This window comes from Belonocnema kinseyi, chromosome 10 (genome assembly GCF_010883055.1).
Source record: "Belonocnema kinseyi isolate 2016_QV_RU_SX_M_011 chromosome 10, B_treatae_v1, whole genome shotgun sequence".
Lineage (NCBI taxonomy): Eukaryota > Metazoa > Arthropoda > Insecta > Hymenoptera > Cynipidae > Belonocnema > Belonocnema kinseyi.
Window position 1 is genome coordinate 75,823,957 of NC_046666.1, and position 6,000 is coordinate 75,829,956.

At 29.5% G+C, this 6,000-nt stretch overlaps 1 protein-coding gene across 8 annotated transcripts in view; it reads right to left on the bottom strand.

Moving 5' to 3' along the window:
• LOC117181427 (kinesin-like protein unc-104) overlaps positions 1–5,476 on the bottom strand; it is an 81,832-nt gene extending 76,356 nt beyond the window's left edge. For all 8 annotated transcript variants that reach the window (XM_033374075.1, XM_033374066.1, XM_033374069.1 and 5 more), the window contains exon 1: positions 5,308–5,476. The gene's annotated coding sequence lies outside the window, so the exon portion shown is untranslated. The remainder of the gene's footprint in view (positions 1–5,307) is intronic.
• Between the last annotated feature and the right edge of the window lie 524 nt (positions 5,477–6,000).

The window sequence follows — 6,000 nt, forward strand, 5'->3', positions numbered from 1 at the left end:
ATCCACTTCTGATCATGAAATTTCACATTAAGTAGGGTATTAAAGGCAGAAAATATGGTTCAACGTAGGAAAATACATAGGAAAAGAAAAAAAACAATACTGAATGATTATACAAACATTAGACTTATTAAAAAGAAAATGCAGAATACATTTAATGTTAAACTGGAATTTTTTAGGTTCCAGAATGAAACATTTAAAGGACATTGTATTAGAATGTCAAGTAAATTTGTTTAAAAGCATTGGTCACGTGACAGCCTGATACACAGTCTGACTGCCGCATATGCAAGCATTGAACAATTTCAATTAGATAATTAGACACCAAAATAATTTTAAGGTTTCAAACTTAGATAATTTGAATTTTTCATTGTGAGACATTAAAAATCATTTCCAATATTTCAATTTTGAAACAGTTGAGAATTGGAAAATTACAACTTGAAACAATTCAAAATTACAACTGATTTTGAAGTGTTTAAAGTTGTACAATTTTAAGCTTGGAATGTTCAAATCAATTTATTTTTAAATTGAAAACTTAATCCTCATGATTCAAAATAAATGCATATTTGCATCTATTTTGTTAAAATAGTTCATAGATATCGATCATATTGTTTTATGACGCGTTTGAATCGAGGACAATAAATATAAATGTACGTTTAATTCGATTAACTTTCTTTCCTGATCGATTCAGAATTGAAGTGGAATGAGAAAAATAGATTAGATTGAAACTATTACAGTTGCATAATTGAAGCTCTGTAACCAGCTTTTATGAATATGAGTTGTTAAAAACATTATTCTAAAAAATGCAAATATTTGTACTCTAAAATTTTGTTCTGAAATAAAAGAGAAATAATCACACAAAATAAAATAAACCGAAATCTACTTTTAATTAAAATTCAAACATAAGTAGAGAAGGTTTCCAAATCTAAGTTTTTTAAATTGTATTTCTACTTTCAAATTCAATTTTTTTCCAAATTTTAATAATCTTCTACTTTTCAAAATTTAAATAAATTTTGGATTTAAAGTTTTTCAGCCTGGAAGAATTTTAATGTTGAATTCCAGCTATTTCCAAACACGTTAAAATTCTATCAATTCGGTTATTTAAAAATGTAAAAAAAAATTGAATTTGAAACGTATCAAACTCACTGAAGCCGTAACAGATAATAAATAATTCAATTGACAAGGGGTAAATTTTCCCTGCATTTGGTACTCGATAAATATTTAATAAAGACAAGAATCAAGAAGCAGAAATAGTCGAAGACTAGAATTTATTTGCAGGACGAAATTTCAAGGAATAGTTTCAATTCGATCGATTAATTCCAAATACAAAAGTCGTTTCAGTTTTAAAAATAATAATAAGCTTTCATTGAGTAACTAATACAAAGAATAAATAATTTTAAGGGTATGTGATAGTTTCTCACGTTACCAATTAGATATTATTATATCCAGTGGCTTTATAGTGATTAGAAAAATGAATCAATTATGCGGAAGGTTTGGATAATGGTTTCAAATATATACGAACACATTTGTGTGGTCCATTTGAGTTTTTATTTCGTCTGAATAACGCAACTTTATTAATATTATTTTAGCCAGCGCCCTAAAGCTCTGTTCTCAGTAACACTGCAAGTTAAAAATAATTCAAATTGCATTAAATAGACCAAATATGGTAAAAACTTCAGTGGACCAGGTAGAATTTCCCTAATAGATTTTGAATCATTTCGCATTTCTGTTTGCTGATAGTTTAAACCCCCAAATATTAGGTCTACAAATTAATTCGGTGCCTTTACTTTGATGTTTTGTAACTATCGTCCAATCTTGAATTTTTCACGTCCTAAGGTAGTTTCAAAGGGCGAATGTTAAGCTTTTAAATATAATATAATAGGCGGCGGCCCTGCGGACTTTACCTTAAAAATCATTAGTGAATACAATGGTATCCGACAACGAACATTGGGTAAGAATGGGACAAATTTGATTAATTGTAGAAGCAAGAACTCAGTATCTGATAATTGGTCAAAAATAACTAATTGAATTGGTTACTTTCGTCCAACCAATTCAATTAGTCAAACTCTAAACATGGCGCGCCATCGGTTTCCATGGTGGACGGTGGCGAAAGTACTAATTCGTTAGCCAAAAATATACGCATTGGTTAGTCAAAATTTACTAAATGATTAGTCAAAAATGAGACGCTTTCGGAGAGACGCGCATGCCCGTAACGCAAATGTTTATTTCCAAGACATCACTTCAAATCGTTTTTTAAATTCCACGATGAAATTTATTTTTAATATCTGGCACTTATCGCAGTGAATAAAATAACTATTAATTAAACAATAAAAGTACAAACTAGAGGCCCCTTTTAAAAAGCAAAAATCCTCTATTTTCCCTCAAATTAAACTGGTTAACCACTGTAATATCCTGTTGCAATATAAAAAACTGAAGCGAGCTTCTCATATAAATTTATTATAAACTCACTATTTCTCCGTTTTAATCAAAAAGTCCGGGGTACTTCTTGGTACTTCTTGTTAATTTCCGTGATAGCCAGTGTCTTCTTTGACATCCACTCTCTCGTCTATTCTTGAAAGTCTGTTTGAGTAACACAATAATCTTTTCTTTTTCTGCTTTAAGGACTTGATAGTTGTAATGTTCAGAAATTCACTAATGAATTGGTAGTTCTAAAAAATTACTAATACAAATTAGTCATTTTTTTACTAATTCAATTGGCAAGGTACAAACAGTGGCCCGTTGACTAACTCATTAGTCAAAACCTTGAAAGTAACTAATTTTTTAGTCAAAATTGAGTGTACTAGTTGAATTAGTTAAATAGTATTTAGCGAGTACTTCATCTCAAATGCTTCTTGTCGGACGCTATTTTATTCACTAATGAGTTTTAAGGGTAAGTCCACAGGACCGCCATCAATTAGATTGTGTTTCGAGGTTTAAGCTTCGCTCTTTCAAACTATTTAGGTCGGAAATATAGTTCAAGTTTGTACAAGAGTTATAAGACATCAAAGTTGAAGCACCGAATTAATTTGTGGACCTAATAGTTATCATACTCTCAAAAATATATTTTTCTCTAATTTGTACAGACATATAATATATGTTTATACTCAAGCAAAAAGAATATGTTGAATGTTTCATAAAGAGCGCATCGAATTTTAGAGAAAAATAACACCGAAAATACTACTGAACGTATTCTATAGAAATGGCAACAGTTGCAGCAACATCCGCTCATTAACATATTTCGACACGAATCTTTCGATTTTCCATTTTTAGTAATTACAATTGCTTTTAAACATAATTTGCTAAACCAAAATATTTGTTGGTATGGTGAACTTTGCCAAATTGAAATTTACTGTAAAAATTTGCTGGAATTTTTAAATGCCAAAATTCGTGCAAAAATTTAAAAAATTTTAAACATCTTTTGTGATACAGAAATTCAGAATCTTAATTATCATTCATTATCAAAAATTTTTCAACTTGATACATTAATTTTCTGTTTGCAATGGGCATCCTATAACAATGAAATAAAGGGAAATTTAGTGAAAAATTAAAATTCGTTGAAACCTTCTATTAAATCTGGTTCACTAAATATGTCCTTGTTTTAACACTGGTCTAAAAACGAATCGTTTGTAGCATTATGTGGGTAATTAGATACAAAAAAACACAATACAGTAGAAATTTGTCAAATAATTTAATCAATGACGAGAAGAGTCAATTCGTATACCTCATGACTGACATTCCCTACAAACAAGACAATATTTTTCAAATTACTTCTGCAGGTCAGAAATTTAACAATTTTCCAAGTTTATCATTTTTAATCTCTAGAATAACCATATTCCAATAATAATTTGATAGTTAAAAATTAAAATTATTCACAATTTAATATGTATATTTGAAATTTAAAACATTTAAAACTCAACCACTTTAAATTTGAAAATTTGTATAATTTATAAAGTTTTCATAAAATGAACAACTATCAATCTGTACAATTTTTTACTCATCTATATTTTTCGAAATCGTTCAAATGTTTAAAATCCTTCACTTTTTTAAATTTCTAAGTACAAAAATTGCTCAATTTTGTAATTTTGCAATTTTAAAGCCCTAAGAAAAATTTACTTACATAATTTAGAATGCTCAAACAAGATAATTATTTTTAAAATTACATTTGGAACTTAGTGTAATATTTAACGAATTTTGAAATTCTTCAACTATACGCTCTTATCTCTTTTTGTAATTCCCAATTTCCTTTATTTTTAAGTGCTTTAAAATATAAAACTGATCATTTCGAAACTCTTTAAAGTTTAAATTATTTTGTTTCAATTTTAAGGGTTAAAATTTGGAAGCTTCTCCATATATAAGTAGAACGCTTTCAATATCAAAATGTTTAACTTTAAAATCTTCGGTGCAAAATTATTCAAATATAGAATATTTTTTTATTACAACTTAAACAGTTTAATTTGAATAATCATTAAATAAAATATTTAACACTTACATATATCATCCACATTATTTATAACGCTTGTAATTTGTGATTACTGTTTTGGAATGTTTTAAAATTTTACTTTGTCGTATTTGCAAATCCAATTTTATTTTTATATTTGATCGTTGAGAACAATCGATTTCTTCCACTCACAAAGTTTTATATCATTCTAATGTATTCGCCAACAACTTCGAAATAAAAGCATCCTTAACAATTAAATTCCAAAAACTATTTTCTTCCCAACATAAATAAGAATAATTAGGCCCGTTTATAAGGAATGAATAATTGCAACATCTGGCTCAATAATTATGAGAACTCTTAACTGTGAGTTTCATTACAACAGCTGATGTAACTGCTACCAATTTAATCATCTATCAATCTCTAATGCTTTATCCATAAAATTATAATAATTAGACATTAATTAATAAGGTATCCCATTATGTCAGTCGAATATCGCATAAAAAGGTTGTAAACAATGAAAAACTAGTTGTCATTGGTTTGTAAAACGTTGATACACTGAATATTCTCAAACCACCAAATTTTTTATAATACGAATCATGAAAGTATAACAAACTGTAGCAATTCAATCATTCTTATTGCTCTTATAGTTCTTCCAAATATTTAAACTGTTATAGATTTTTTTAAATCCTCTTTAAAATATGTAGACTCAATGCCTTTTTCAGAACATAAAGAAAGAATACCACCAATTGATCAATACAATACTACTTTTCATTAAAAATCCTGTATTTTACAGGGGAACGTGATGTGAATGACTATTCTGCGAAGAATAGGCGAACCCAGAACAACGATCGATCGTAGTAAAAACTATTGCTCACCCTGGTTCTTGAGAACGATTGCTAAAAAAATCCTCAAAACACTTCACTGAACAATAAATAACAATAAAAAATAATGTTAATCACGCGCTTTTCGCGCACTGTTATGTCAAAACACTACGTGAGTGGCAACCCTTGATTAAGTACCGAGCCGCGCTCGCGGACATTATTACACGCCCGCCCTCAAACCGACAGCTCCGTCAGTCGCTCGAAATGCGAGCTTCTGGCCTCGTAAGCACGACTCCAGCGCCACCAACGACCCACGCGACTACCCTGCCCACCAAATCGAGCTTGAAAGCATCTGGATTGATCTAGATAACTTTTTACGCCGTTATCTGTCATCTTTCATCCTCTAGTACCAATAATATGGATAATGCCTGTTTTTTAAAGGATAAGGCTATAGATGTGGGTTGGATGATCTTCTTTCAGAAGATGAAATTGAATTTTTGGAAATCACTTCTTGGAGTTATAATTGGTGGATTAGGAGTGATTATGGAAGTGATATTGTAGTTAAGAGAAGATTCGATTATGGTACAGATGACTGTTACAGAAAGCTTAATATGTGAGATAAAGAAGGATAAGTTAAATAGCGTCTAAGAAAAATAAATTGTTGTAGGAGTAATGGAATAGATAATGGATGAGAAGATTAGATGGCATTCTGGCACCAGGTGAAGTTGGAAACAATCCAACAGAAAG